The 22,418-nt window shown below is 38.2% G+C and overlaps 1 long non-coding RNA gene across 2 annotated transcripts in view; it reads right to left on the bottom strand.

The window, feature by feature from the left end:
• The window catches only part of LOC122810868, a 483,768-nt gene that overhangs the window by 226,167 nt on the left and 235,183 nt on the right, over nucleotides 1-22,418 (bottom strand). For both annotated transcript variants that reach the window (XR_006366132.1, XR_006366131.1), the window contains one exon: nucleotides 10,318-10,452. This is a non-coding gene — a long non-coding RNA (uncharacterized LOC122810868). The remainder of the gene's footprint in view (nucleotides 1-10,317; nucleotides 10,453-22,418) is intronic.

Below are 22,418 nucleotides of genomic sequence, written 5' to 3'. Positions count from 1 at the left end.
GATCTAGTTACTGTGATGCATAAAAAAGAACTTTTAAAAAAGGAACAGGGGAAAATCAATGTAACAATGATATGAGAAAAAAAGAAAGTTAGTTTAAAAGCAGCAGAGGAACTGAAAATATAAAATACCTCAATACATTTCACTATCAGTTTTAATTACCAACTGTTATGACTCACGAGTTAAAGTACACGGATCCATGTAGGGAAATTCACTGGAAAGTAAATCATTAAACTATAGCATCCAACAAGATGCAGTCAGAATAACCAGCTCTATACAGCACTGCATTATACCTAGGCTACAAAATCCAGATAAACAACAGCTGCATTTTGCTGTCTCCCAAAATTATTTTTCAGATACAAATTACTTTAAAATCTGGCAGTACTGGGACATCTGCCTGCATATTCCTGTGGCTCTGTATGCTGTTTTGCTGACTGTAAAAGATTTCATGTTTATGTTATCTGTGGACTCCTGCTCCCTTCTTTTTTTCTTTTCTACATAAGTGTTAAGAAACATTGTTGTAAGCATGCACTTTACCTTTTGTTTTGTATATGACTTCTCCAATAGGATCAAAGGTGTGCACTAGGCTAAAGCACTGGGGCCTTTTTAACCCTAGTCATGCATCACAATCTCTGACAAGGTCTGGTACTCTTGGAAAGTGTAAGCAGGGGCTTGGGAGATGAATCGTTTACAAGCAAGGCCCTGGGAGATGAACCATACACAGTCTGCCTGTGTCCATTATAGACCAGTTCCAAAGCAGGGATGCATTTCCTGTTCTTCCATCCAATTTTTTAAGTTACACTTCAAATGGATTAGAGAGGAACGCTGCTTCACATGGATAGAGAGCTTGCTTCAAAGAGGGAATGTTCTCTGGGTTAGATACCTGTCTTTCCATCAGGTCTTACTTATATCACAGGCACGTTTAAGTCTTTAGAACAGGTAATTCTGGTGCTGTTTGTTTTGGGGATATGCAGAAGGTCCAACAAATTGGGGTCTGACAATATCTTGTAAGCCAGTCATAGATTTCCCCTCAGCAGCCTGTAGGAGACAGAATACAGTGATAGGGTTTGGGGCAGTCTGCATAGGGCATATTATTTATGCCCTGCATTCTTTTCGTGAGGAACTTCTGTGGACATTCCAGATGCTGGATATGCCTGGTTAGGTACATACCAAAAGGGACATTCTACTCAGTGATAGGTCTGAAAAATGTCAAATACAGTGGAACAATGACCTCCTTGGACCTAGACGCCATACCTTTGTTTATAAGTTGCACAATATGGAATGACTATCACATGTCTATGGTAGTGAGGAAATAGGTTCATAGGTTCATAGAATGAAGTCTAGATTACTCTCTACATGTGTCCCCATGTTCTAGACTACTGGGTCAACTCTTGGGTTTGTGTTGTCAACATGAGTGTCAACTAGGAATGGCTAACTTTCTGAAGCATACTATTATGCATTTTTTGGCATTTAGTTTTAGTCCATGGCTCTGACACCAGCTATTTGTCTGTGTCAGTTCTTCTTAGGGAACATTAGTGACTTTTGCAAACATATAAAAATTTGGTCAGCCAGAGACTCTTGATGTTGGCTTTGACTTTAGAAAAGTAGATGCCAAAAAGAACAGTCCCAGAACCAATCCCTGAGAGATTCTGCTGGTGACTGGCCTCTTTACAGAGGTGGTGTCTCCAATTTAAACTTCCTGGGTCCTATCTTTAAGCCAGCTGGCTATACACTGGGTAATATAAGTGTTTACAAATTGCCTCATTTCCATGATAATTCATTCCAAGGTTTTGCATGTGAGACTTACATGGCTGTAGTTTCCAGGGTCTGGAAATAGATCACCTTTGTGCAGAGGGCTGAATGTTACTGTTTTCCATTAGTGAGACACAATGCCTGTTTGAAGGCTACAGTTAAATGGATATTCTGTAGGACCTGATAGGTCATGTTTCATTTTCTTTAGAAGGCAGCTTGGGATATTGTGTGTCCATCAATGCAGTGTTTCAGGCTGTAGAGAGAGCACGGACAACCTGTTCTCTATTAATAGTAGGGAACACTATATTTAATTGTATTTCCTGAGAGGAGAAGGAGGGGTGTTAGAGCTGAATTTGTCTGCCAGTAGTAGGTTTACCATATCATTTGGCTCGGTATAGGTGGCTCCACTAACAATGAGCTCTAAACACATTTGTGTACTACCTTTGAGGTTGCAGATATAGCTAAAGAATACCTCATGGTTGCCCTTGGCGTGGGAGGCCAAATTTATATCAAATTTGGCTTTGGTAGATATTTTTTTTTAATTTATGTATTTATTTTTTTAGTTGTTTGCCTAGTTTGATGAGAGTACTTTTATCCTGATGGGTGCTACACCTCCTAACTTTGCCATGACTTCTGTTATACAATCTATTGATGTTGTAACTCCACCAAGGTGGCTTGTTCTTTTGAGTTAAGTTCTGTACTTATTCCTGGTGAGTACAGCTCCCTCTGTGCAGCTATTAACAAGCTTGTATAGGCTTTCTCTGAACAGTTCTGTGTAGGCAGCAGTGTTATCAGGGTTTAGGGGACTTGAAATTTTGACAGTTATCAGTTAATAGTAGAAAGTTAGCCTTAGAGTAGTTTCAGAACATTGCAAGGTTAGCTGTGGTTTTGGGCTTTATTTTAACTTTAAAGGAAAACACTTTGTGGTCTGAACTTACCAGAGAGGTCTTTACACTTGGGGGTGTGTGCAGTGCTCTCCCATATTAATGAGGACTAGATCCAGTATGTTTGCACTTCTAGTTGGCATATGAACAACTAGTCCAGGTAATTTGTGTTTACAAAATGCAGGAATCTCTGTGCCTGCATGTTTGGTGTCGTATACGATTCCCAGTTAAAAGTCAGGTAATTAAAGTCACCCAAGAATATAGCCTTGGGTTGGATGGTGAGTGTTTACACTAAGCTTACATGTTTCCTGGGTCACAGAGTAAGACCTGCAGCTTGCAAGGAAGTGGTATGGGATTTTACCTATGGTCATGTGAATGTGAAAAAGCTCAAATGACTACAGGCAAAATCCCATACCACTTCCTTGCTAAGGACAACAGATTGCTATATGAAGATGCAACTAAATTCCCTGCTGGTTTCAATGACCACTTCTATGAATTTTCAAAGATAGCCTTAGGCCAGTTAGACCTACTTGTTCCAATAGGGCCTTGCTCCCATAGGGGGCCCTACACTAGGCTATGATTGTGAGACATTATGCAATCTACAAGATTTGCCTGGTGACCACTACAATAAAGTGTAAGGCATTTCCTACTTGCAGTCCTGCTCTTGCAGGAGCAATAAGTATTTGTTAGTGGATAAGGCACAACTCCCTGTCATGCACTGCACTAGTGGCTAGTATTTCTTCATTAGTACTGTCATATATCATCACTCGTATGGTCCTCAATGTTAGCTGCTCATGACCTCAGAGTAGCCAGTTGCTGCTGAGGGCACAATATGTTTTTTTCACCCAAATCTGAGGTCAGATTAACCATCTGGTACTAGAGTGGGTTTAATTTGAAGACTGAGAGTAGCACTGTGTTTTCTTTTGCTTCACTTGCTTATGTGGGATGTAGAACTGATTACTAATGAATGTCATTATAAAAAATTAACGTGGGTACAGTCAGCCTCAACCAGTATGAAAACAAATACTAGCAAGCAACTTCAGAATGCCAGTGTTAATGGCTCAATAGCTTGGTGGAGAAACACATGCAGCAGGAGCAATATAATCCTGGAGAAGTTAAACATTAGGTACATGTTATCCACGGAGGATAAAAATTTGACTTATCTGAGCCAAATGAGGGGAAAACAGTAACAGAAGCAGTTTGACTTATAAAGGCACTGCAGGGATGTCACAGACTCAGAGTTACACACAGAATGAGGGTGATAAGAAAAAAAATTTAAATATAGAAAAATGTTTGGACTGAACTAGGAAGGAGTTTTGGGAAAATGCATTGTAGAAAACTGAACAGATTGTGTTGGTTTTGTATGTTGTCCCTACGTCCATGTTGCATTTCCTATGTCTAATCTTCACTGCTTCTCTTGTAGCCTGGGATATGGTTGGCAATGACTGCAAGCAGTAGTCCATTTACCTCGTTTATCAAGTAATTAATTAAAACTGAAATTTCAGAAATAGTTCAAGTAGGGTGGAATGTAACAAACGTTGTTTCTAAGGAAAGGACCGAGATGATGATGATGGGTTATTATTATTACTAGTAGTAGAAGTAGTTAGTAAACATTCTAGGGTACTTCGACAGTTTTTGGTTTTGCAGAAACATACTGACTATAACAAGGTATGAGAATTAACTTGGCAAGGGACTCCAACAATTAAAAGCAAGCGCAGAAAAGGATCAGAAATCCATAAAGAAAGAAAGTGGCCATATGAACAGAGAATATACAATAGGAGTTTAGAAAATGTTCAAGCTCTTTTTGCTCCCCAGTCTCCCCACAGCCATCATGTCCATCCTCAATGAAATATTTTGTCACTGGCCAATGCTAAGTGCCATTTTTTTTTATTGGGGGGGGGGGTTGGGAGTTGTCAGAATAGCTAAGATGCTTACCTCATAAACACAAGTTACAAGTTTGATTCCTACCTTTGATAGGAGAAGTTTGGCTAGGGCTTATAATGGCCTATAAGGGCAGGTAAAGCAGTGCTAACCTATGACCCTTTGAATGAACATTTGCTCATATTCCAAGTACACTGGGCATGGGATATGAGAGTTGGGGACTGAGATGCATCAGACAATTTTTACAAGGCTTCCTGCTTCAAATGAGATTACCTCAGAGTAGCATTGTCTGCATGACCTTCCAAAGATGGTGGTGGGTGCAGCATATTTAATTTACCATGACAGACAAACAGTTTACTTATATTTTAAAATTTATTTGACAAAACATGAGCTAATAAATATAGATATTGTTTTGTTTTTAATAAGTAGTAAAAGCATATACTGTTGATGGCCAGTTTGAACTAGGTTTAAGTCCAGAAGGCTAGCAGGTGGAATAGAGTTAGGTGTAGGCGGGTGTGGTGGTAAATGAGGGGTCAGCTCAGGCTCCCAATAGAACAGTCCAAAATGGGTCTAGCAACTGCCAAGGGCAGCCCTGTGTGACCTTTTAGTTTGATCCTCCATTAATTCTGAGCAGTATACATAAAGATCATGCTAACCTCTTGACTATAAACAACTCAAGGTTCACACAAGTCAGACATAGGACTGTGTAAAATGTTTGCAAATACAAAAGCCCAACAGTCATAGGTTCATAGGTGTGTACTAGGCTACTGGCCCTAGAGCCTTTACAAGCCTGGCCCATAGGATTACCCTGGCATCGTGCCACCCGACCTTAGTTCCCAGTGTCTCTGTCGTGTAGAGCCACTGGACTGATTCCTGGGGTGAATTTTCTATTTCCCATCCACTCATCAAGATTTCTCTCGAAGAGGGCCAGTGAGGTGCTCTGTTTGACATGTGTGGGAAGTCTATTCCATAGCATGGGCAGTCTCTGGATTACGAACCTGTCCCTCCAGATTGTTCTGTTGAATGTGGTAATGAGGTTGAGGTCTTTGGAGCGTGTGGTGCAGAGGGATTGGGATTTCTTTAGATGTAGCATTTCTAACAGAGCTGGGTCAGACATGGCTTTGTAAGTCAAGCAGAGATCACCTTTAAGTAGGCGATATGAGACAGATAATAGTTGGGGGGTTTTTGAGTCTGTCCATATAGGACAACTATTTAAGGTGTAGGATCCTCTTTGTGAGGTACTTCTGTGGCCTCTCCAGTTGTTGCATGTATCTAGTGAGGTACATGCCAAATGGGGCATTGTACTCGATGATTGGCCTAATGAAAGAAGAGTAGAAGGAGATAATGACCTCTTTCTTCCTGGATGCAAAAACCTTAGTAATGAGATGTGCCACACAGAAGGCCTTTCTGACCACATTGGCAATGTGGTGGTCAAAAGAGAGGTTGCTTTCAACCTGTGTTGCCAGATCTCTTATAATACTTTCTGTGCTCAGTGGAGTACCATCGATGTGGTAATACATGGGGACTGGGTTTTTCCCAAAGGGGATGACAACACATTTTTTGGCATTGAAATTAAGGCCATGGTTCTGACACTAGTCATTGGTCTCAGTGAGGCCTTTCTGTAGGATGTCAACATCACTTGGGGAGTTGATAACAGCTCCCAACCAACTTGCAATCATCTGTGAACTTTGTCAGCCATAGTTCCTTCGTGTTGGCCGGGACTTCAGAGAAGTAGATACCAAACAGGAGAGGACCCAGGACCGAACCCTGTGGAACTCCACTCATGACTGGTTGGCAGTCTGACTTGGAGTCAGCTACTTTCACACTGTAGGTTCTATCTGTGAGACAGTTTTTAACCCACCTAGTGATATATATGGGTTGATGCCTAGCTTGGTGAGTTTTTCTATGATTCCTGAGTGGCGAATGGTATCAAAGCCTTGGCCAGATCAAGGTAGGCTGTATGTACCACCTTGCCTTCATCCACAGTTCTGGTGACTGACTCAAATAAGTTAACCAGATTGAGCATGCATGATCTACTCTTCACAAAACCAAACTATGTGGGATCCAGAGTTTGGAGATTCCCTATATCCTTGTTTATTAGGTCCACGATGATGTGTTCCACAGCTTTGCATATCATACTCGTCAGACTAATGGGGCAATAGTTCCCAGGGTCTATAGTCGTTACTCCTTTGTGAAGACGGATGACTGTAGCAGTGTGCCATTTGGTAGGGACAAAGCCTGAGGTAGGGTGCGATTAAACAGAGCACAGAGATGAGGTGCCAGTTTACTCTGTAGTTTATGTAGAACACAGCCAGGGATATTATCTGGTCCCACAGAAGCTGTATTCTTGGCCTTGGACAGTGCTGTTTTAGCCTGTGCAGCAGTAATACTGGGTGCCCTGGCAATCTACTGGTATTGTGATTGGTCCTTTGGTGGGGGAGAGAGGGGTGAAGCTGGCACTGAATCTGTTGGCCAGTATAATGGCAATATTTGTTGGCTCAGTATAGCTTGTACCACTGTGCAGTAGATGACAGCAAATCTGGGTATTGCAGTGGAGATTCTTTACATAACTATAGAAGGCCTTGTGGTTGTCTTTACTATCTGCTGCAATTGTGTTTTCATAGCTAGCTTTAGAGGATTCGATGAAGGATCTCAACTTTTTGTTGAGGCTGATAAGGCAGTTTTTCCAGTGTTGGGAGTTCACCTTATTCTACATCAGTTTTCTCCTTCTGTTGTAGAGTTTGTTTATGGCAGGGGACCACCTTTTTTTGGAGGAGAGCGTCTTGGTTCTACTGGGTATGGCGAGATCCATGCATTTATATACGTGTTCGTACAGGGCATTAGTGCATGATTCGACGGTCATGAAACTGTTCTCCATTTGCATGGGTGCCATGAAGTTAGCCACCTCTGTTTTTAGGAGCCCAAAGTTAGCTTTGAAGAAGTTTTTCATGGTGGTTACCTTTGCGGGGGGGGGGGGTGGATTTCCAAGGTGATTAGTTTGTGGTTGGATCTAACCAGGGAGGACTTGACTACTGGTGTACAGCAATGATTGCCTATGTTAGTAATGACCAGGTCAAGGATGTTGCTACCTCTAATGGGGGTAAGAACGGGCTGGTCCATGGCATTGGAACTGATGAATTCCAGGAAATGTTGGGCAAGTGTATTGGTACACGAGTCGTTTTCCCAGTTAATGGAGGGGTAGTTGAAGTCACCCAGTATGAGAGTGTTAGGTTGGACCCTAATATTCTCCAGGGTGCTTAGGAATGTGGACTGAGTCTTGGGACATGGTTGGGGACCTATAGCAGGTTACAACCTGAATAGCTGTCTTACCCAATGTTAGCTGCACTCATATTCAAACATATTAAAGTTCCTTGCTTATCAAAGTTTTGTAGCTGAATTTAACAACAGAAATATAAACAATTAAAATATCCTTGTCAATGTATTGAAGTAAACAAGTCAGTATTACTTATATTAGTTTAGTTGTTTGATAACAAAATTTCAAGTTTTCAAGTCTTCTCATGGTCAAGGGGGAAGGCCATTTTTGTTCTACATTCTAAATTTGTACCTTTCCATTCAACATTGTATATCTGCATTCTCTATTTACAATTACTCCTGCTGTGAAACATGAAACTTTAGAAAATGGCAAACCCATACTAAAATAAACAGAACATTTTGCAGCATATCTGCAGAAAGAATATTGTCCGCTGCTACGGTAGCGTTGTCGCCTCACAGTAAGACGCTGTCTGGTTCGACTCTCAGTTACAGCATCTTCTGCATGGAGATGTGCGTGAATGGGCGTACCTTCGTTGAAGGTTGTGCGTCAGGGCTGGCAACTCGGTACGTAAAAATCAACTGCCAATCATTAGCGGACCGGAGTTCCGCTGTGGTGACCCCTAACCAGGAAAAGCCGAAAGTCACAACAACATCTACAGAAACAATATTTGGATTTATTGACATTGTTTCGAATTCTACAGTGAACACCAATGGTGTTGTCCCTGTTAGTTTAATCACAGCATGTCAGCACTATAGTTCTGGCAACAGCTCTTAGCTAACATATTCAGCATGTTAGAGAAAATGCTGAAAGTCAAATAACATGAAAAGAAAGCATCCATACTAAGGAGAAAGTCTACAAAAAATGCCTTCTCTAACCATACCGTTAATGGCAATAATCAAGTTTATACCAGAAGAATGTTGAATACAGCCATGAATGGAGTGGCAAAGGCATGTGCAGACATTCAAGAAAGCTTTAAAAGTTACAAGCCCAAGTGGTAAACCCTGCAACACATGCTAAATAATTTTCTCTTTACTGACCAAAAATGGCACGCGCGCACACACACACACACACACACACACACACACACCACCAGCACAACACCAGATTTATTCTTGTACAGAATTTTGCATTCTAGATGGGGTTTAGAGAAACCAAATGTGCACAAATTGAGTATTTACATACCCTTCTGAAGGGCTGAAATTATACTACAAATCACGTGTGCAAAAAAAAAAAAAAAACATAATTTAATAGTCATCCTACACATGGCCACCTCATATGTATTTCACAAAGATTAAATGTGTCCCTGCACAAAGACTAGCACTGATTTTAAATTAAATGTAATACAATGTCAGCAAAAGAACTTGAGACTCGTAAGCGGTACATATTTTCTCTGAAACATGCCACGCCTTGTACATATAGACAATGCATGGAGAAAGAGAGCTGAAAAAACTCAAGAGAATATGACATTTACAGATGGTTATTAAAGACACTGTAATTAAGGTTGCAATAAAGGTGAAATTCTCTGAGACGGAATAACTTTTAGCACTAAAATAGTTAACGAGGGGCTGAGAAGTTTCATATATATTTGCATATAAGGCTAGACAGGAGATTACAACAGTCACTAAACTACAGTGGGCTAACATTATCACAATTATGGAGAACATGTAGCATAAGAAATACCACAGAACAACCAGCAAGATGGTGGCTCCCCATAACTATGTGGATCATAAAAGATCAGCAGAGGTTGAACGTTATGGAAAAATATCACAGGGGGTCACCAGGACAAGCAGTGCATGACTTATTTCCACTTGTGATGCCCATTAGTTATACATACACACAACTTTGAATGAATTGTGCAAAGTCTGATGAGTGAATAAATGGGAATGAGTCCACGGTTAACACTCAAGTACAACATGCGACAGGATGTTGTATTTGTAAGCAACATCAGAAATGGCAGGTGCAAGCTGTGTAAATCATGCACAGACTTACATAGTCAAGCAAGCTATTTTTGAGAGCTCCGAGATGTACAGTTTGGGTTTTCCTGTTGGAATTTTTATAGGTACTATACATTGAGAAGCAGTGCATTTTTTCTCTTTTACAGATTTATGATTTACTTTCAAAACGTTATGTTGTAAGGTAGGCACAGCCCAGTAAAAACACAGAAAAGTGATGACCTTCTTCAATATTAATTGACTGAAGACAAAGAATCAGCATGGTTTTCGATACCTAAAAGTACATCAGCATTGCAATTTATAAAATGTAGCTTCTTAATAGAATCATAAACAGATGAAGAGCATGCCATTTTGTAGTCAGAACTATAAATACCAGTGTCAGCCACCATCACTACATTAAGAATAAGTAAGAATAAAAACAGAATAATAAAAAAGTAAGAATATATATTTGAAATGGAATTCAGCACCATTGGTTACAATGCAGTTGGCACTTAATAAGAAACTACTTTCCCTCCTCAAGTTCAAAGAAAAAAAGGCATACTTTGATATTTTATTTGTGAAAATTTGAAAAGCTTACCATTTTGTCAGACGTCTTGAATGCTTACAATGAATACTATCCTGCAAACAGCTTCAAAAAGGTGAAAACAGGCAACTGTCCCAGAAATCCCGGTGGAAGGATTAGAAATGCAGTGTCTGTGATGTTGCAGATGTCCTAGTAGAAAAATGAGAAAGAAGATTTTACTCATGCATTGATAAACATTTAGACACCATACTTGCTATTCCAAAGAGCAGTTTTAAAACTGACATTTTTTTGCCATTTATGGCTAAACATTTACCTAAAGACAACCACAACTGAGACCAGTATAGTAAAGGCAAATTTTCTTAGAATTAAATACATTTTTCATTTTGTCAAATCACAGTGTGTGTGTGTGTGTGTGTGTGTGTGTGTGTGTGTAGATATATATATATATGTATGTATATATATATATATATATATATATATATATATATATATATATACACACACACATATATATATATATATATATATATATATATATATATATATTTATTTTCACTGACATATGCTGAAGGGTAGTTATGCAGTGACTGGACATATCCTGAATGCAAACTCTGATGAACGCAATACTGCGACATTTTTCAATAATTGAATTCTGCCTTCCCTTAAGGAGAAGCAATCTCAAAGAAGACACATATTAAACCGGTGCAAGGGAGTTTTGTGAGAAGTATGTCGGTTTAAGAATCTGTGCCCCATATAACAATCAGAGTCTGAACTTCAGTTTAAATTCATTATTTTGAATTTAACTGTTATAGGAACTCCTGCCATACATGCCCATATTGCAGAACTGAGACTGAATACTCAGATTATAAAATGCTACATTTTTTTCTGGGGTTTCTATCCATATTTTGTAAAGAGACTAATCAATTTGTCTCTTTAGATAAGGTGCCTAAAATGAGAGCAAACATAATTAAATCCCATCACATACTGCAAACAATTTTGCATGACAAATTTTTTGTATTAAACAGCTCATTTGGAAGAAGGTTTCAATAACCTGAACTCTTCTTCCGCCATTTGAAATGTGTGATAAAATAATTTCCTTTTCCTTCTCATTAAATTTTTAAGTAGTCTCAATAATGCCTTTAACAAGTCAGTATCCTTGTGTAGGAACTACATTTATTCACCCAGCACATTAAACTCTGTTCTCTGACACATTTCATTGTTTTTGCTTATTCCTACCTGATAAGCAAACTCCAAATACCCTAAATCCAGGTTTCAGTCTGGTTTCCCTTTGTGCTACATGTGATGCAAATCCTAATTAGTATAATGGATCTATATCACGTTGTCGAACTCTTAAAAGTTCAAACGTCATATGGTCGACACCATATGATTGAACTTTTAAAAGTTTGAACGTTTCAAGGGAGATCTCAGTACAGTGCTGAATGGGAAGGATTTCCCTTTTCTGCACTGTAGTGCGATCTCAGAGTTGGTATATTTAAAGACCGGGGTGTGAGGGGCACAGCCCCCCACGTGGGTGGTGCAGGGGGACTTGCCCCCCTGTTTAAACCATTCAGGTAAGTTTTTTCTTTGGTTTATTTTTTTTTTAATTACATTTTTGAACTTTTAAAAGTTCGATCATATGGTGTCGACCATATGATGTTCGAACTTTTAAAGGTTTGATTATGTAATACACATGCAGTGTAATTGTACAGAATAGGCCTGAGTTTCATTGCAAAACTGGAAAAGCATAATCTGCTTCAAACATCCTATTTCTATGGGAATCAAACTAAGATGAAAAATTAACACTGTAAAAACTAGATGATATAAAGTTAATTGTGTGGTGCTGAATGATATAATCTAAGCTACAACCAAATGGAGGATAAGGAGAGTGAAATCAGAAAGCAGGAGGCTGGCACTGGTTCTCCTATTGTGAGTGGAGGGATTGATTTGCATTCTACTGCAGAAGCAGTATCCACCAGATAGAATATAATCATCCATTTCACACCCCTGACCAATAGTCTGTACGTGTGCTCCACCTTTCGAAATGTTTGCTTAAAGCATAAGCACTAATTACATCCAAGAATTTTAAAGTCCTCTAATCTAAGACAAGTCAAATAAAAATTACCTGTAATTAATTGTAAATATCACTTATACCTTACCAGTTATGTATTGGTGTTCATCCGAGCCACTATGCATGTATGAGCAGATGGTCTATGTACAGCTCATGAATGATCTTCCTCTCTGTCTTTTCCCATCGCCACCTCCAAAAACCCCATCCAGTACTACTTTTAGATTCATTCAATTCCCTTCTGCCAAGTCCAACCATTAAACAAATACCAATACCAAACAAAGCAAAACATAACTGTACCCATTTACACCTACATATCAACAAGGATAATTTCTAGAAATTATGCAGTTCTTCTTCTCAGTTTACAAGCCATTTTGTCCAACCAAGTAACTATCACATAACAGTAGAAAGTGAACCATTGTTTCAGTAAAATATTGCCACCTTAAATAACTCACACAAATTGCTCATATCATAACTCACTACCACATAATTATACAAAATATCTCAGCAACCACTTGAAAAATTTAGAAGAACAGCTTCACACAATACTAAAGTACTGAAGATCATAGACCTTAACTGTAGAAGCATATATAACAAAGTAGTAGAATGCTAAGCTTAGATTAACAACCCTAAAACCAGCATCCAAGCAGTATTAGAGAATGGGCAAACCATACATCAGCATCCCAATTGGAAAACTAATGTTCTCCAGCAGGGTATTAATGTACAAGTAATTCCAGCTAAAAATGAGAGTAACGATTCACAGCAGCATATCAAGCTGCCATGGAGCTTGGACTGAAAAAAACCTAATGGCCGCCATTACTTTACCCTAAGTATCGCTTCTGCTGTTTAGCGAATCTAAAATATATTACAAAAAAAAGAAAAAAAAACACAAAAGTGTGTGTATGTCTGTGTCTGCGTGTGTGAGTATATGCTTGCATATCAGTGAAAGCGATATCTACCTAGCCATTATTTTATTCTTGCTAAGCAGTGCTTTTGCTGTTTAGCGAGTGTAAAACTAAATATAACAGAAAAAAAGTGCACATGAGTGCATGTGTGTGTGTGTGTGTGTGTGTATTTTTCTGTTTCTGCTTGTGTGTGTATAAAGGCATGCATGAAAGTGAAGTGTATGCAATGGAGAGAGAGAGAGAACAGTGAGAGTGATCCAACTCTTGCAGCAGCAGTATTCAGGAGGTCAATGTACCTTTCATCTCTTAGATCAAGTTAACTGAATAAAACCTAAAATAAAGGGGGAACATATTCCCATTAAAAAAAAAAAAAAAATCACAAGGTTGCTTCAATAATAGGACTTTTGTTACATTTTCTGAAATGCGAGTGTGGGTGTGTGTATGTTGGGGGGGGTGAGACAGTGAGATCGATGGAATACTGGCAGCAGCAAGTACGAGGCTTGCATACCTGTCAACCTTTTACCTGAAACAAGGGGGAACAAAGTCTCAAAAGGAGGAACAGATTTTAAATGTAATATACTTTAAAAAAATTAAAAAGCAAGTTAAATAATAAAATTTGTGTTAACATAAATTTTCTGAAGGAAATAAAACCTGAAAGTCAAATTTATGTAATTATTTAGTGACTTCAATCCCTAGTGACCAGCAAGAAACCATTTTAGCAGTAAGGGACCAAAAATAAAGCACATATTTAGATACAAGTTTTAAAAAATCATATATTTTGGATGTAAACTGCTTCTTCCAACACCATTTACATATACTACAGCAACTTTGAAACATTAAGCGGAGGAACTATTTTACATAAAAATATTAAAAAATATACATAGTAATGAAAAAAAATACAAATGAGTAAATAAAACAACAATTTTACAGAGAACCCATTCTCTAAGTGCAATAATGCCCTCAAGGGTGTGTGTTCATGTGTAATTAATGCCCTTCCATGGGTGTACAAGCCCCTCCACCTGCGACATCAGGCCTCAGAACACCCCTGTGTGGGCATTAATTACACATTAACACACACCCTGTCAGGCATTATTGTTTGCTTAGAACCATATCTCAAACCTCACAAAAATCCATGTATTAATTTTGCTAGGTTACTCAAAACTTACAGCAAGCAAAAAATACAATGGCAGGGTAGAGCTGATGGTTCAAACATCTCTAAAACCAGCACTACACACTGCACAGCCTCTTAGAAGACACAGAACAGACAACAGTCTAGCACATATCACTCTGGAAAAGAGTAAGCAACTGCACTTCGGTTACCTACATCTTGAACCAGACAAAGATTCTCATCGAAGACACAATTCACCTGTTTTTTTCTGATAAGTACTTCACAGAACTTACTTTTATTGGTGACTTTGACATTACTTGTTGCCAGTATATTCAAAAGAACCATGATTTTCAATTGCAATCCATGGTTTTCTTTCAAGTGATCTCAATCCCCATATGTCAAAAGCGAAAACCATGAAGAGAGTGGTTCTTAAACTGTTTGCTAACAAAATCCTCTACCTTCATCACCTCGGGGACAATATTAAGCCACATCAGTGATCATAATGCAACCTTCATCACACAAAAACCAAAAGTCCCCATAATTACCAAGAACAATATTCCTAAAAATAGTAAAAAATTCTTCCCTGAAAATAGTAAATATAGAAAACTTAATAGACACCTTGCAAAATACAACCCAGATTTGCCTACACCAGGCCAATTATATGAATGAATCCCAGGCCATTTTCAGTTATAGTAAATTTTGACAAGTACTCTCCACTGTGCCAAGTAATAAAAGTTAACAGCATTCTCTGAACAGACAAATCAGTCCAATGTTTGATCAAAGGAGGAAACACAAGCAGTGTAGAACATAAAAACTGAACAATGAAGAACCCTACAGGAAGCCTGAACCAATGTCATAAACTTACAAGGTATGCAAAAAACTTATTACAGTAGCTTACAGTACAATAATCCACTTACAAAGAATTTTACGATTCTTTTACAAAAACTATTAACCACTCAAAATACGGCAATCTCCGGGGCTAGCCATATCACATACATCTGCTACATGACACAGCAAATAAATGTACAAATTACTTCTATCCAATTGACACAGAATTTAGCACAGACTACAATTTACCCACCACCATAATCAATGCGCTATAGCCTGGATACCACAATAATAATACCATAATCTAGACTCTAAAAGGGCACACCTTCAGCTTTCAAACAGCCAACATCAAAACCAGTAAGAAGCTCCCAACATGAATAAAGGACTTTGGGTCTGCATCTACTGACTCTCTCCTACCATTCTACTTTGAAAAGACAACTACACCACTGATTTCATACACAGAAATCATAACAAAACAAAATCTAAGAGGTCTAATTCTCTGCTTCTGGGAAAGAAGCAAAAACAATTCCTCTTTTCAAAGGTGGAGCTTCCCCAAAACTATATATATATATATATATATATATATATATATATATATATATTCACTTCATAATCTCGAAATACTGAAACATCGAATTTCAGTATCTCAAGACCATGACAGCGCATCCACAAAACACCCAAACTACAAAACACTGATATTCAAAAACCCGAACAAACCGCACACACCACAACACACATACACCAAAACACCCACATCACAAAATAAACTAACAAACATACACAACTCATATACACAAGCAGGGGAGCAAGCCCCCCCCTGCACCCCTCACACCCCCCCTAGTTATATATACTAACTTAGAGATCGCGCAAACAAGAAACAGCAGCAAACTCACGCACTTTCCAGTCCCTCACACACACATCAAACATATCAGCACACTCACATACACTCTAACTCCCACTCAAAACCCTTACAAAACACTCACTTACCTGACATAACACCAAGATCCACACATGGCACCACGCACCATCAACACACAAACCCGGAAACAATGTAGCATAAGTCCATAACCACGAATTCGAGATTTTCAAATTTGCAATTATGAACTTTCGCTAGTCTCAACATTCGGCTTTATAGTCTCGAGATACTGAAATTCGACATTTCAGTATTTCGAGATTATAAAGTGCTCCCATATACATACATACACACGCTATTAAACTTACATACTCCTCTATCCACAATATTCACAAAGTGATCACAACCAGCAAACTATCTATATGTCCATCAAAAACTTGATTACATCTACTTGGCACAGATTCAGAACGAGACAGTACTCATACAGCTGATTTGAAGCTACTACAATTAGAATACAGCTGTGATATTGAGCAACACATTAGGCAGAACTACCAAATTCAGTGTCATAAATCACCAACTGCTTACCCAGGAACTTAATGTCTTTAGCTTCAGCAGCTTTGTATTAACATGGTCCAAGTCATACAGTCAAGGCAGAGTACAAACAGCCCACTAAATATATTGTCCAAGTCATTTAACACAAATGTTGGTGTACCAAGGAGGTCAGTATACAAACCACTACTGTAAATTTTCTTTGCAGACATCACACATCTACACACAAATGGAATCACCTTAGTGCAGTACACACATGATTGTATACTTATCCACAGTGCATGCAACATCCAAAATCTGAAATTAGAATTAAAATAATCATTCAGTACACATCACATCTGGATCAACTAAACAACCTCATACTCGGTGAAAAAAATAATTCTCTTCAATAAACAAAGCCAAAAAGAAATCATTCCATCAAGAAACTTTATACAGGAAGGTGCAATATCTGTGACTGAAGTAGTGCCTTACCTGAATTATCTCAGGAAGTTCATCAACAGTAGGTCACTGTCTAAATAATACATAGATAACTAGAGAAAGAAATAAACACTACTGGAGTGTTTTAATAAATGGGATATTATTACTACCATCTTCATAAAAAAAGGCTACATTTTGTTACTCCCAGAACTATTATAATGGAGCAAAAGTCATGCAAAGCATAAAGAACAATACAATGAAGCAACTCACAGGAACGTAAAATAAAGTACCAACACTGTCAGCAAATAAACCCACCCAAACCTACCTTATCTCATCACTATAACATCCTAAACAACTTTAGCTAGACACTGTTTGAAAAACTGAAATACACCAAGTCACCTTCATACATTAAGTACTAAGAGGTCTACTGCCCAAACATCTACCAGCTGCTTCCTTTATATACTCCAACCAGGGTCTAAAATTCTCCAATAGATTCCTGTTGACCCAAACAAAATATAAAATATGGTGACATCGCTCCGAGAATATAAAAGTTTCTGGAATTAACAAACCCTTACAGTTGAGCAATGTAAAACAATAAGTCTGAAACTCAGTAAAAAGCTCTACTCAACCTCTATTGCATGTTGTTGTTTGTTTTTTCGGCTTTTCCCTGTAAGGGGTCGCCACAGCGGAACTCCTGTCCGCTAATGACTGGCAGTACATTTTTATGGTGCCGAGTTGCCAGCTCGACGCCCAACCTTCAGCGAAGGCACGCCCATTCACGCATGTCTTTCGGAGGCCACTCAACCGCTGGGAGGACATGCAGACTCCACATAGAAGGCACTCCCCACACACTAGCTGAGAATCGAACGGGAGAACCTCTTGCTGTGAGGCAACAACGCAACCGCTGTACCACCGCGGCAAGTGCACTCAACCTCTATTGCATGTAATACCTTCAAAAATGCATACAATTATTTCAGTCTCTTTACCCAAACAGACTAATTTATCTTCGTACTTTTTTCAGATAATTTCACTCTCTTTACTCAACCATCAGACTAGCTGATCTTAGTACTTTTTACAGATAATGAATCATCTAGCAATTATATTTATGGCATTCAGCTGATCTTAAAAAACACAGATACCTGAAACCAGCAAATGTGTAGAATTAAATTAAAAGGCTGTGTCAGGCTGAATATTTTTTAATCTGCATGTCTGCTGTCACCTCTAAATCATGCTATCAGTTTAAATGCTCTTGTAGACTACAGTTTTGTACAACAATGATGTTACACACTAGTTTACTGTATGTGAAACAGTACAATAATACTGCATAACAGCATGTAAGATTCTGTAGTGTATTTGTATTTTTTGTAAATACCAGTTTGTATCCATTCTTTGAGCTCACCCCCACCCCAGACACACTACTTCAGAAAAAGGGCTAATTCTTATATTTTACCAGATAAACACAATGAAACAAAGCACAAGTAAATAAGTAAATATCTGTATCTGATTATATTTGTAATGTTCATTTGTCATTTTCTTTGCAAATAGGTTTTACTTTCACAAAAGGTTGCAGGACAGACTTGTTGAATTAAGCTACAGTGAACTTCTGTATTGTCCCCATGTTAGGTAATGCTGAGGAATGAAGCCCTCCATGCAAGATAGTTTTGCAGTTTTTGTTCTGTGGGGAATTCAATGCAATTTGTATTTTATTTGAACACATTTTCTTATTTAGACTATGTTCTTCATTCGGTACAAGTGTAAACTGGTTTACATTTGCAATGAATATAGTATGATCATTTGTGTCATGATATTTTGTAGCAGAAAATGTTTTCTGCTCTAATGAAAGGTACTTGCAACATAATATGACAAAATCCTACAACTCTCTCTCTCTCTCTCTCTCTAGCAAGATAAAATGAGCAAAGTAAACAGCAATCAAATTTCTAACTACTTGTGCACCAAATCTGTTACGTACATAAGAGAAAGCTTGTGCGGACTACCTTGATCTCATATTCGGTCGGAGATCCCCTCTCCTTCACAGACCTTAAAAAAAGTAAAGTGCTATCAGTTTGAAAAGTATTTCATAGGTTCATAGGCATATACTATGGTAATGACTACAAGGGCTTTAAGCCTTGCCATACTTCCAACAAGTTTTTTTTTTGTGCCTTAGATTTTTGAGGATCTATTTTAATATCATATACAAACTAGGACATGAGTGGTCAAGCATTTAGAGGCTATCTCTTGTCTATTACAGACATACGTGACAGACCAGACATGTATTTCAAGTCTCCCAACCACTGGTCCAGGATATGCTTGAATAGTATTAGGGATGAACTCTGTTTCACTGGAAGGGAAGCCTGCTCCAGAGAAGGGGCTCTGGCAAACATACCTGTTCCTCTAGCAAGTATAGTTTATGTTGCAGGCAAGCTTTAAGCCCCTGGATCAGGTCATTCTGATGCTATTTGTTTTACGGATATGCAAGAGATCCATCAGAGCATGATCCATGGATGCCTTGTGTGACAGACGCATACTGCCCCTTAACAATCTGTAGAATATAGAGAATAGGGCTAGGGCTTTGAGGTGATGCAGAAAGGACATGTGTATTGTTATCTGAGGAACCTCTGTGGATATTCCAGTTGTTTCACGTGCTTGGTCAGGAACAGACTGAAGGGGGTGTGGCACTAAATGATGAATCTGATGAGCGTGGAATATAAAGGAACATTTGTTTTCTTGGAGTTTGATGCCATAACGTTGCTGATACATTGAGCAACATAAAATGATTTTCTTAGTATCTTAGACAATTGTTGATCAAAACAAAACATCCCCAACGTCCTGACTGGGTAATAAATGACCGTTTCCTGTGGTTGTAGACTTACCGAAGTGGTGTACTATGCATTTCTTGCCAATGAGTTTTAAACCATGGCTCTGGCACCAGTTATTTGTCTGTGTTAGCCCTTCCTAGAGGATATTAGTGTCTTAGGTGGATGTTATGACTACTCCTAGTTTGCAAGTATCATAAGTCTTGGTAAGCCAGAGGAGAGGTCCATATTTAAAAAAAAAAATCATTTGGCCCCTGCACTCCATGATATTGAAATATATGCCACAACCCTGGTAAATTATGGCTAACAGAATACTATATATTGTGGAAAGGATAAATCCCTGAGAACTGCAATCTATTTTGTTTATTCAAAATATAAGACATTAGTGAGCACACACAGTATTGATAACTAATGTATTGCATTTAATCATAGTTCTCTTGTTTTTCCTCATTTTCTTTGTAAATAAGGGAGGAAGAGTTAAACTGGAACAAGGGGATTAACAATTAAAGAAGACCACAATGAAAGTTAGAAATGGTTGTAGTACAGATATGAAGTACATCAGTAGCAGGGGATCCAGTATATGATGCTGACAACATGGAGGACAGTGCAGAACACTATCACCCTGATGCACAGTAGCAAATGCCATCCACAATATAATCTAAGTATGCCCCTAATGCATCTGTCATGTGTATTTAATAAATATTAATTGTCTATGTAATTACTACACCTAAAGCTGGTGAATTGTATTAAATAAAACTCCTCTGAGCTCAGCTAACTAAAAAAAAAAACTTAAAACACTGATAAAGACAGTGAAAATGACAACAGGACTTGCATGAAAATATGAAGATACATACCTCCAGTGGTGACTGGTGACATCACATCAAGGGGGGCTGCAGGAGACAGCTGAATGGGTGGAGCCAATGGGAAGGGGTATGGCCAAATAGAAAGAGGAGGAGCTATGCTCAAAACCACAAAAACTGGAACTTTAATTAAATACGCTGCCCTGGGTGCCAACCCATCATTATAAGAGTACAATCAAGACAAAATTAAGTGTAGAAGAAAAAAAATATTTCAATGCATTGGCTGCATGACAGCTTAATTAATATCTAGATGGAAACAAAAAGGTTGCAAGGCATAAAAAAATAAATTACTTTTTAAATACATTACTAAAATGCCAGTCAAAGTCAAATATAAGAAAAACAAGCAGCACTCAACTCAAAAACCACTTCTTGCACTGCAGTTCTAATTATAATTTACATTCAGCTTTATAAAAGTACCAAGTAACATGCTGAAAATAACAATCTCTGTGCTCCCCCCACTTTGTAAAAATGTTTCTTATCCAAAAAAGACCAGCTGCCTGACAACAACTATCTACTTGTTTCATGGGGAAAACATGATCAAAGTAAAAAATAAAGAGTAAAGAAGAAACAAGCTCAAGATAAATTGCTTAAAGGATTACTGCACAGGTTATGGGACCACACATGATAGATTTGCATTCTGTTTAGTTTACGAGTAAAGCCTGCAAAGATGACTGCTAGTCTCCAACAAAGGTAATGTGCTTCTTAAAATACTGTAATCCTGTCCTGTATTACAAATACTGTCATATGCATTTCAATACCCAAGGCTTATACATTAAGTATTCTCTGCATGGCAACAACAAAAAGTCTTTCAATGTTGGCAATTCTTTAACAGTATGCTTATTAAAGCTTACTTGCATCTTGCAGTCTCAGACAAGCTTATCTGATGGTCATGAAAGTATTGCTAAAAACCACAAATTCTATGAGGAACAAACCAAAAATAAGAAGCAAATATCTATTCATTCTGTGAAAATCTGTACAGTTGAGAGGTATAGTTCAGTCGGGTCTGTCTGAGTTTGCTGCCCTTCCCCCATCAGAAAATCATGGTCAAATGGAGCCTCCCCCTGCAGCTATTCCAATGTCCCATTACTTGGCTATTTCGCCCCATTTACCATAAACACTGCTTTACTTCTATGATTTGGATTTCATTTGAAAGTTTTATTTTGCATTTTACAGTACAAACACTAAGACATCTGCTAAACAATGCAATGCAGTCTCACAATGAAAACTGACTTAGCATTAGAATTTCTCTACCCTTGAAACTCACATTAATTGAAACAGCATTGACATCCACATTCAAGGAAAATACATTTGGCTAGTATAAAGATTAACTTTGAGCTGTTATCAAATGATAGGCCCCTTGCACACAATACATACATGTGTTGTGTGATACACCTTCCTGATTGTATTAAATTATATTCCTTGTATAATACAGTACAGTTGTTAGAGGGTGTTTTAAATTTATTGTTTTGAAGATTTTTCCACTAAACAATGAAATCTACTCGACACTCAACTGTATCTCTCAACTTTGCAGCACAAGAAATCCTGAAAAAGCCAAAATTTATTGGGGGGGGGGGGCAAAAACCAGGGACACATTTTAAACATTGCTTGTATAATCTTGGAAAGTTGCTAACATAAAATGCTATGTTACCACCATGCATTTCACTGCCACACCTTGAACCCAAGACCCTGTGCAAAACAGAGCAATATACCACTATGCGAAATCATCTGTTTCATGAAAGAGAGGAAGACTGAAACTT

Source organism: Protopterus annectens, chromosome 9.part0 (genome assembly GCF_019279795.1).
Source record: "Protopterus annectens isolate FY-2018-M chromosome 9.part0, PAN1.0, whole genome shotgun sequence".
NCBI lineage: Eukaryota > Metazoa > Chordata > Ceratodontiformes > Protopteridae > Protopterus > Protopterus annectens.
Note: the sequence above shows the minus strand (reverse complement) of the source record. Positions and strands in the feature narration are given on the sequence as shown.